We start from the raw sequence: 12,181 nt of genomic DNA on the forward strand, positions 1-12,181 counted from the left end.
TGATGATCCTGACAGAATTTTAAGAAAACCAAAAAAGGTAGAAACTCAAGGAAGTAGTAGTCAGTTAATTAAAGAAAATTCACTCCCCAAATAATTTTCAAGCGTAGAGGATATTCAGTTTGATTTATCATTTGAGATTTCATTGTTTAGAACCAAAATCAGAAAATTTAATTCATGATATTGTAATAGACCCTAATTTTATTCAATTCATTGAGTCAAAGAAGGTTCCAGTACATCCAGATTTAGATCAACATGTTTTGGATACTTTTGATAAACTAGAAGTTTTTACCTCAACCTTGATAAGGCATATATACGAGGCCTATCTTCAACAATCAGTTGAATTAGCTACCCTCATTGTTGCTACCCTTGAAATTTCTACAGAGTATTCAAAAACTATAAATACAGCTTCATTTACTACCACCTCACCTATAATATCCACCATAGTTCATTCCCCTAAATCAGTTATTCCTTAACTTCCTCTTCAACCAAACATCTCAAGTTCATTTAGTTTATCTATAGCCATATCAAGTTCTTCTCCAAGCACCACTACCTTTCCCCCCAGTCAAACCAAAATCTTAGCCATGGCAGATAGATATGCACCTTTGGTCCTACCAACTCAACTACATGCCATGCCCCAGGATTATCAAAGTAAGATCTTTCTGTTTGATGCTAATAGCCAGTATACTGCCCAACAACATGTGAATAAAATGACTGATTACTTTGAGTTACATGAGATTGATGAGTCTGATGTGCAAATGAGGTTATTTTCCCAAACATTAATAGGGGATGTAAAAAAATGGCTTAAAGGTTTACCTGTTAATCATATTGTTGATTTAGCAGCTTTCCATAAATTGTTTATTGATGGATGGGAAAGAAAGAAAAACCATTTACAAATATTATGTAAATATGAAAACATTAGAAGAGCTCCTAATGAATTTGTTCAAGATTATTTTACTAGGTTCAACAGTATCTACAATGTAATCCCTACAAATATTAAACCTCCAACAGACTTAGCACTTATCAAGTTTCCTGATGGTTTTGACATCGATATGTCTTACCAATTGATGGAAAGAAACCCTGTAACATTGGAACAAATGCAAAGTAATGATGTTAGTGTAGAAGCCAATTTATTAGCTAAGAAGTCTAGGATGAGAAATGAGAAAAGAGTTTCCATTAAAGAGGAACCGTCCACTTCATACGGTAAAATAGATAGTTCAGCTAAAAGTGTAGAAAGGATAATGGATAGATTAGAAAATATGGAAAGAAAAACTTAGTGGGAAAATCAACAAACACCCCCAATAAGAAACCCCAACTTTAGAAAAAATCCTAATACTGGAAAACCAAGAGATGCTATACCATATCAACATATTAGACCTCCTTTCTAGGAAAATTATGCTGAAGGTTCACAAAACCATGAAGAAGAGGAGGACACCCAGATAAACCTATTAGGGATTAAAAATGAAGATTTTGTTTTTCTTACTCAGGAAGAACAACAATTGTACATGTTACAACAATTACAATTAGAATTTGGGGAGTCCTTTGACTACAAACAAGGTTATGAATCTGCTATCTATGAAGTTCACAAACATTATAGGCTTAGAAGCAAAAAGAATATTGAAGTTCCCATTAAGAAATCAGTCCAAACCCAAACTAAAAAAATAGTAGAAGCTCCTGTGACCAAAGTTCTACAAATTCTCCCTAGAGGAACTCAGGAGACTTCCAACCAAAAATTGTAGATATAACTTCAGTTGAAACTCAAACTCAACTGTTACTCAAAATATTCCAAATAAGAGAATTCAAAACAAAACTGCTAGTACACAAACTGAATTGCCAAGTGTTGATAAAGAAGATAAAAGTACACAGACCACATTTGCTAATGAAGATATCATACAATCAAGAAAAACTCAATTTCCATTCAACATCAAGACTGAGATAGCCAAATTGAAAATATCAGTTCCTTTGATAGAGTTAGTGAAAAATGAATCATACAAAACACAAATCACTGAAACACTAAACATAGGTGAAGGAGAAGATGTTGTAAACCTTAATGATGATCAACCTGAGTTGTTATTTGGTCCAAAAGTAAATGGAAAACATCAACAAGGGGGTATCCCTCCATTCTACATTAGCTTAAATGTTCATGATAAAATCTTACATAATGCTATGCTAGATTCAGGGGCATCCCATAACCTAATGCCTAAAGCAATCACGGAGAGGTTAAAATTAGATATCACCAAACCATACAAGGACCAGTTTTCATTTGATTCTAGTCAATTCAAATGGCATGGATTGATTAAATATTTGCGTGTGACTCTAGTCCAGTGCCTAGCAAAGAGTATTTTTATGGATATAGTAGTTGATGATATTCCACCCAAGTATGGAATGCTATTATCTCGCTCATGGGGAGCTAAATTGCAAGGATCTCTACAGATAGACATGTCATATTGTTAAAACTGGAAACCAGGGAAAAAATTCATGTGGGTCATCTTATTCATGGCTAATAATATTTTTATTAGATTCCTCTCGTCGAGAGGTGTAGGATTGATATAAAGATCATCAAATTCCGATAAGTATTCATGGAGATATGAATTTATTTTGATTATGGAATTATTATCAAGCCGACCTACAACTCATGTAGGCTCAGAAGCCCAACAGTCGCATCTATTCACCCACCAACGTTGTGTATAAATATAAGAGGAATTTTCCTCATTTGGACTCACTCATCTCATCACATCTCTCTTTCTCTACTGCGCAGATATGAGTCTCTTCTCTACTGCGCTGAAATGGGTCTCTCTCTCTCACACATGTGAAGCCGGAAACTGCTGAAACTGAAGCTGCAACTGTAGAAGTAAAGATTGACTTGTGTGGCCTAGAAGATCTCTTCTTTGGAACTGCACTGCAGGTTCATCTAAACCTCCTTTGAAAGCCGCAACTTTTTGTGGTGGAATGAAGTCAATCCGACGAACGGTTTGCAAGATATCGACTGCCCTAGTTTGAAGCCGGAAACTGCTGAAACTGAAGCTGCAACTGCAGAAGTAAAGATTGACTTGCGTGGCCTAGAAGATCTTCTCATTTGAACTGCGTTGTAGGTTCATCTGAACCTCCTCTGGAAGTCGAAACTTTTGGTGGTGGAATGAAGTCAATCCGACTGTCGGTTTGTGAGATATGGTCTGCCCTAGTTTGATAATGAAGCCGCTAATGCTGATGCTACTGATATAGGGTTTGCTACTGCTGATATGAATCAGATTTATTGTACTATTTCTCTCTGCTGAATTATTGAAGATAAAAGAAGATTTGATCAAAGGGTTTCCCCACACATTGTGGGGTTTGTCCCTGCCGCCACATCTTGTGTCTCTTGTCTTGGCTTGTTTTCTGTCGATCGTTTAATGTTCTATCTGCACTTTACTTTATGTACATGTGATTGCTAATCGGTGGAATATAATAAGAAAAAGAAGTAAACTGTTATAAGCATAGAACATACCATAATTTAACATGGTATCGAAGCTGAGGTGAAGCCAAAGCCCGAGCAAGAGCAAGAGCAATCATTGAAGAGAAGATTGGCAAGGCTATCCTAAAAGAACTATGGGGTCCTCAACACTCTTTCCTGCCGAAGACAAGCTCCGTGAGAAAGCTGACTATCACGGATGGAAGATGTCTATCGATCTAACCCTTGAAGATCAAGGAGTGCTGGACCATGTAAGAGGCAATATTGTTGAGCCTTCATCAAATGCATCTGCTGCTGCCTGGAACAAATGGAAAAATGGAGAAGTAAAAACAAAGAAGATCATTTGGGACTCTATCAACAAGCGCTTGGTGTCCTACATCTCTGATCTAGACACCTCCAAGGAAATCTACTACAGACTGGTGAGTTTATTTAAAGTTAATGATGCAAATCAAGTTTTGTTTCTTAGAAATAAGTTGAGGGAAATCAATAAGGGTAAAGATGAAAGTATGCAAGCATACTTCTTAAGAATCACCGAGATCAAGAATGATCTTCTATCTATTGGGGAAACCATTACTGACAGATAAATGGCACTCACAACTCTCGGAGGATTACCATCTGAATGGTATGTGTTCAGGACTACTCTTCTGAACAATAATGTAATTCCTAGTTTCGAGGAATTAATGGCTAGATGCATTCAAGAACAAACAAGGGTAGAAGAGCAGGAAATGCCCTTGCCTAAAGGTCCTCCTGCTGTTTTTTCTTCTCATGCTAAGAAAAGAAATAATTCTGGGTCTAAATCGAAAAGAAAGGCTGGATTTAAGGGTGGAAGAAAAGGACGATGTTCATTTGCAATAAAGCAGGTCACTATGCAAGGGAATGCCCTGATAGAAAGGACTCTCACCGTGACGATGATCAAAATCCCTCTCATGGTAATCGAAGGAATGGAAAATTCAACAACAAAGGAAAAAGGAATGCGGGAAATCAAGGAAGAGGGAAACCATTCAAGAAGGCTAGAAATTCCAAGTATGAATCTAACACTGTTGACGATAAGCCGGTTGAATATTATCTACCAGCTGCTCTATCTACCTCCGCTCCTTCGGACTCAATGGGAATTTGGCTCATTGATAGTGGTGCCTCAAGACACTTCACTGGTTACAAAGAAGTACTCTATAATCTGGTAGAGAAAGAAACTAACCTGGAAATTGTCCTTGGAGATGACATGAAATACCCAGTGAAAGGTGTAGGCAATGTTTCTCTTAAACTGAATCAAGGTAATACGATTCACTTACAAGATGTATTATATGTACCTGATCTCAAAAAGAACCTGGTATCCATCTCGGAAATGGAAGACAAAGGCTATAAGGTAACCTTCAGCGATGGTAAGGTACGCATATGGAAAAATAATGTTAAAGATGCCTTCACTCTTGGGTTTTGAGTTGATTCTTTATATCAAGTCGGTGGAAGTCCGCTAGGTGTCATGACTTGTGACACAACGCTTCAGTCTGAACTTTGGCATCGAAGGTTTGCCCACCTTCATTACAAAGCTCTACCCGATGTAAGATAGATGGTAACAGGGATGCCTGAATTCCAAGTAGAGAAAGAAGGTGTATGTCTGGGATGTGCCGAAGGAAAGCTCAAAAGGGGACCATTCCCTTCAAGTCAAAGCAAGACCTCCGATATATTACAACTAGTTCACTCAGACATATCAGGTATGATACCTGTGAACTCCTTGGGAGGATACTCATATTATCTCACTTTTATAGATGACCATTCTCGAAAGACCTAGATATAATTCTTGAAAAAGAAGGATGAAGTGTTCCCTTGGTTCCGACACTTCAAAGCCCTAATCGAGAATCAAACCGAAAAGAAGATCAAGATCTTAAGAACTGACAATGGGACTGAATATGAATCTAATGAGTTCCATGATTTTTGTAAAGAGGCTGGCATCAAGAGGGAGACTACTACACCATATACTCCTGAACAAAATGGTGTGGCAAAAGGGAGGAACCACACAATTATGGAAGTTGTTCGGGCCATGCTACATGATCAAAGTCTTCCTAAGTTTCTATGGGCTGAAGCTGCAAACACTGCCATATATGTACAAAATCGATGCCCTCATCAAGCATTGGGTTCCAAGACTCCTGAAGAAAAATTCACCGGTAAGAAACCTGATGTTTCTCATTTTAAAATTTTTGGAATCCCTGTATACTTTCATGTGCCGAAAGAGAAAAGAAATAAATTGGGAGCATCTGGAAAGAAGGGAATTTTCATGGGCTATGGTGAAAATACTAAAGGCTATAGAATCTATGTAGACGGTCAAAGGGAAGTCATAATTAGTCATGATGTCACCTTTGACGAAGATATGGCTCTCAGCAAGGTGATCAATCTTCCAACTTTGAGAAGCTCTCAAGAAGCCGACACCAGGGAACCGAAAGAAAAGGATGATGAATCAATGCCTGATGTAGAAGAACCCATGGATCCGATTGATCCTCCTCCATATGAGCCTTCCTCTTCTAGGAATAGGCCTTCATGGCTTAAGGGGTTACTTGATGATGCTGAAGGACATGCTGCACCCCGAGGAACTTTTCGTGAAAGTAAGAAACCTAATAGGTATCAAGGATACCTGACCATCATGAGCACGATCATACAAAATGAGCCTTCGTCATTCTCAGATGCCGTCAAGAATCAAGTATGGAAGGATGCTATGACCGAAGAATATGAGTCTATCATAAAGAATGATGTTTGGGAAGTAGTTCCCAGACCCCAGGACAAGACTGTTGTTACTTCCAAATGGCTTTACAAGATAAAGCATGCAACAGATGGAAGCACAGAAAAGTATAAGGCTCGTTTTGTTGCTCGAGGTTTCTCCCAAAAGGAAGGTATAGACTATGATGAGATATTTGCACCGGTTGCCAGATATACGACCATCCACTCGATCATAGCCCTTGCTGCTTCACAAGGATGGAACCTACATCAGATGGATGTCAAGACTGCGTTCTTGCATGGCTCGATCAAAAAAGAGGTCTACGTGGAGCAACCCGAAGGATTTGAGATTTATGATCGAAAATCTCATGTATGCAGGTTGAAGAAATCTCTCTATGGGCTGAAGCAAGCACCCCGAGCATGGTATGAGAGGATCGATAGCTACTTGATGAAGCTGGGATTCACTAGGAGTGAAGCTGATCCTAACCTTTACTTTAAGGTTGAAGATGACAAGCCTCTCATACTGGTGTTGTATGTGGATGACCTCTTTCTAACAGGTGCAGACCCTCTCATTCACAACTGTAAGAGGGAGCTGGCCTCTGAATTTGAAATCAAAGACCTAGGACTGATGCACTACTTCCTAGGACTTGAAGTGTGGCAAAAGCCAGGAGAAATTTTCCTATCTCAAGGAAAATATGTGGTGAAGATATTGGAAAGATTCGGAATGGTGGACTGCAAGCCTGTAACTACTCCGATGGAGCTTGATTTCAAGAAGTTAAGCGGTAGTGCTGCTGGACCTGTTTTACGAAATGCTACCGAGTATCGGCAACTCGTCGGAGTATTAATGTTCTTAGTGAACTCCCGTCCAGATATATTCTTTGCAGTCAACACATTAAGCCAGCATATGGTTGAACCCCACCACATACACTGGATTGGTGCCAAGAATCTGCTTAAATATCTTCGTGGCACTATCACTTATGGGTTAAGATACATTGCCAGAGATGTGAGACTATTTGGATACACAGATGCTGACTGGGCAGGCAATGTGGAGGACCGTAAGAGAACTTCCGAGTGTTGTTTCTCCTTGGGATCTGCTTCGATATCCTGGATGAGCAGGAAACAAAAGTCGGTGGCTTTGAGCACCGTCGAAGCAGAATATATTTCTGCTAGCATGGCTTCTTGTGAGGCCGTTTGGTCGCGAAAGCTCTTCAGTGAGTTGTTTGGATTCACATTGTATACCATTGTGATCCTTTGTGACAACCAAAGTGGGATTCGTTTGTCAGAGAATCCCGTATTCCATGATCGCTCCAAGCATATTGATATCAGATACCATTATATTCGAGATATGGTGCAACGGGGAGCTATAAGGCTCCATCATATCGGTACAGATGAACAGGTTACCGACATTCTGACAAAACCCCTTGGGAAAGTAAAATTTCTGACTTTTCGTGAACAACTTGGAGTTGTTCAAATACCCTCCAATGAGGGTCATGTATGATGCATTGAGCTCTGAGAGCTCCACGGGGGTGCGGGGTGCTTCTTGGAGCAGCATATGACCACAGGATTATTCACTATCCCCTGGTGGTATACATGTACACCCCGTGGCAACATTGTAGCAGGATTGATGTGTTCTCCTGTGAGGCCTGGATTGATGTGTTCTCCATGGCAATTGTAGCAGGATTGATGTGTTCTCCTGTGAGGCCTGGATTGATGTGTTCTCCATGGCAATTGTAGCAGGATTGATGTGTTCTCCTGTGAGGACAGGATTGATTAGTTCTCATGTCGAGGCATCCTACCCATGCAGTCTGGGACTCGTGGGAAGTACCTCTCATCTGATCAATGAGCAGGGAAATGAAGTTAGGGACCATAGTAGTACCGATGGACGCATCGTTGTATCTACCGTACTCCCTACGCTGGGATGACCTCCATTGATCTGGGATCAATGATACTAGTATGAGACCAGTGGTAGGAGTTGTACCATACTATGACGCTGACTTCGGGTCGGTTGAGACTAGTCTGGGATCAGTGGTACATACTCTGAGACTGACTTTGAGTCAGTGGAGGATGATATTGGTCTGGGACCATTGGAGTTGTACTCACTATGAAGCTGACTTTGGGTTGGTTGAGACTGGTCTGGGACCAGTGGTACATACTCTGAGATTGACTTCGAGTCAGTATGATACATCCTCGATCATTTCTTCTTCTTCATAATTCAAACAAAAGCAGAGTGAACAGAACAATGCAAGAGCAGAGCAGAACAAAAAAAAACAGTACAGATCAGTGCAAGGCAGAACAAGACAAAGCAGAACAGGCAAAATAGAGCAGAGCAGGGCAAGGGTCAGGCTGTACAAGGCAGTGCATTTGATGGATGAATAGTAACGACCGATAGACAGATTGCAGATGAAGTTCTCCATGGTTGAGAGCGAGTGTTAAAATTGGCAACCAGGGCAAAACTTCATGTGGGTCATCTTATTCATGGCTAATAATATTTTTATTAGATTCCTCTCGTCGAGAGGTGTAGGATTGATATAAAGATCATCCAATTCCGATAAGTATTCATGGATATATGAAATTATTTCTGATTATGGAATTATTATCAAGCCGACCTACAACTCATGTAGGCTCAGAAGCCCAACAGTCGCATCTATTAACCCACCAACGTTGTGTATAAATATAAGAGGACTTTTCCTCATTTGGACTCACTCATCTCATCGCATCTCTCTCTCTCTCTACTGCGCAGATATGAGTCTCTTCTCTACTGCGCTGAAATGGGTCTCTCTCTCTCACACATGTGAAGCCGGAAACTGCTGAAACTGAAGCTGCAACTGCAGAAGTAAAGATTGACTTGCGTGGCCTAGAAGATCTCTTCTTTGGAACTGCGCTGTAGGTTCATCTAAACCTCCTTTGAAAGCCGCAACTTTTGGTGGTGGAATGAAGTCAATCCGACGAACGGTTTGCAAGATATCGACTGCCCTAGTTTGAAGCCGGAAACTGCTGAAACTCAAGCTGCAACTGCAGAAGTAAAGATTGACTTGCGTGGCATAGAATATCTCCTCATCTAAACTATGCTGTAGGTTCATTTGAACCTCCTCTGGAAGCCGAAACTTTTGGTGGTGGAATGAAGTCAATCCGACTGTCGGTTTGTGAGATATGGTCTGCCCTAGTTTGATAATGAAGCCGCTAATGTTGATGCTACTGATCTAGGGTTTGCTACTTCTGATATGAATCAGATTTATTGTACTATTTCTCTCTGTTGAATTACTGAAGATAAAAGAAGATTTGATCAAAGGTTTTCCCCACACATTGTGGGGTTTTTCCCTGGCTAGCCGCCACATCTTGTGTCTCTTGTCTTGACTTGGTTTCTGTCAATCGTTTAATGTTTTATCTGCACTTTACTTTATATACATGTGATTGCTAATCAGTGGAATATAATAAGAAAAAGAAGTAAACTGTTATAAGCATAGAACATACCATAATTTAACACATATGATACCATTTCTATTTTTGGTCAACAAAGAAAAATTTACAGAGAAACATTGATGAAATACATTCTAATTAGTTTAGAAAAACCACAGAATTTCCCTATATACTCCATGCATTCTGATATGGACTCATTTATCTTGCATAATTCAGACAATGGAAAAAATGAGATCACAATTGTAGAAGAAAAATACAAAGCACCTGATAGTGAAAACATATTTCATGAGTCTCTCTGGAATTAGATTTTGATGGCTCTGTAAATAGTTTAGGAGCAGGTGCAGGAGTTTGGATTCATAACATGGAAAATAATCATTATGAAGGTCATGCCTTTAGATTAAACTTTAAATGCACAAACAACATGGAAGAGTATGAAGCTCTAATCTTAGGACTACAAATTGTAAGAAAACTTGGAGCCAAGAGAGTTTCTATCATGGGAGACTCAGAATTGATTATAAAACAAATTAAAGGAGAATACTTTGTGAATAATCCCAGACTTAGCCAATACAAAGAAATTGTTCTAGATCTTATTAAGGAACTTTTTGAAACTGGTTTTGCTGCTATTCCTAGGAAACAGAACATGCAAGCTCACAGTTTGGCTACTTTTGCTAGCACTTACAAATTACCTTTTTAGCCCAGTCACAAATACACTGCAGAAGTAAGACACGGACCTCTTATACTTGATAATTTGAAATATTGGCAAATATTTTCAAAAAATTCTCAAATCTATGATTTCATGAATGCTGAAGGAGAGTTTCAAAACTGTAACATAGATACTGATTATATAGTAGATAACATCATAAATGGTGAGACAGATGTAAATGATTTAGATATAGATAAACCCACTAAATTCACTAAAGTAGAAATAGATAACTTAGAAAAAGTAAAAATAGAAAAAATAATCAATTATGATTCTGAGATTTTAAACCTTAAAAATAACTTTTTGCCTAAGGGACTAGTCCCATTAGAAGATTTGTTTGATTCAAATGATGTAGCCAGGAAACCAAAAATTGAGCCTTTAAGAGCAGACATAGAAGAATGTAACATAGGAACAGAAGAAAAACCCAAGCTTATCAAGATATCCAATGCATTACCTCCAGATGAACAAATGAAATACATAAGTCTATTCAAAGAGTTTCAAGATGTCTTTGCCTAGAGTTATGAAGACCTTAAGTCTTATGATACCAGCATTATTCAACATAAGATACCCATCAAAGAAGATCAGAAACCCTTTAAACAAAATCTTAGGAGAATTAATCCATTTATTATGCCATTAATTGAAAAAGATGTAAAAAGGATGTATGATGCACAAATCATAACACCAATTAGATATTCAGGTTGGGTCTCTAATTGGGCCACTACTAGAAAGAAAACAGGAGAAATTAGACTCTGTGTTGATTTCAGAAAGTTGAACAAAGTATCACTAAAAGACAACTATCCTCTCCCAAAAATGGATCACATTCTCCAGAGGGTAGTAGGGTCATCCAGAATTTCATTGCTTGATGGATTCTTTGGATACAACCAAATATTAGTCCAACTAGAGGATCAAGCAAAGACTTCGTTTACCACTCCCTGGGGTACTTTCATGTATTTGAAGATGCCTTTTGGATTGATGAATGCTGGAGAAACATTCCAAAGAGTAATGGACATAGCTTTTGCAAAAGAAATCCATGACATTATAGTTGTTTACCAAGATGACATCACAATGTTTTCCAAATCATATAATGAACATCTAGATCACCTAAGAAGAATTTTCATTAAATGTAGAAAATTTGGTATTTCCTTAAATCCCAAAAAGGCACTCTTTGGTCCAAAACAAGGTAAACTCTTGGGACACATAATATCCAAAGATGGAATTAGAATATATCCAGTTATAATAGAGGCAATCCTAAACATCACTCATCATAGAAACATCAATGAATTATAATCATTCTTAGGCAAAATAAATTTTCTTAGAAGATTCATTTCTAGCTTAGCAGAATTAATCAAAGAATTAAATAACATGTTAAAGAAATATTCAGCACTTAAGTGGACAGTAGAGGCTAAAAAATATTTTGAGGCAATGAAAGAAGCCCTTACTAAAACATCAGTCCTCATAAGTCCTGATTTTAAAAAAGATTTTATAATTTTTTCTTTTGCTTCAGAACATACTATTGCAGCAGTCTTGTTGCAAAAGAATGATCAAGGTTATGAGTAGCCTATTTCATTTTTCAGCAAATCTTTGAGAGATGCTACACTAAAGTAAAACATAATGGAAAAACAAGCACTTGCTTTAGTCAAAGCTATTAAAGATTTCAAAGTGTACATCTTGTATTCACACATCATTGCTTATGTTCCAAAGTTAGTAGTAAAGGAAATTTTGACACAGAATGAACCTAAAGGAAAGAGAGGCAAATGGGTTGCCACCATTTTGGAATATGAAATAAAAATAAAGCCTACAAAACTTATCAAAAGCCAAGGTTTATCGAAACTCATGGCTGAATCAAACTGTTAGGCCTTAAACACAAATTTCATTGGTGCCCTAGATGATCAGGAAGAGATGGTGACTCCATAGAT

The sequence above is a fragment of the Pinus tabuliformis genome, chromosome 4_1 (assembly GCF_031772625.1).
Source record: "Pinus tabuliformis cultivar Carrire ecotype Pingquan chromosome 4_1, CPIR1, whole genome shotgun sequence".
Taxonomy (NCBI): domain Eukaryota; kingdom Viridiplantae; phylum Streptophyta; class Pinopsida; order Pinales; family Pinaceae; genus Pinus; species Pinus tabuliformis.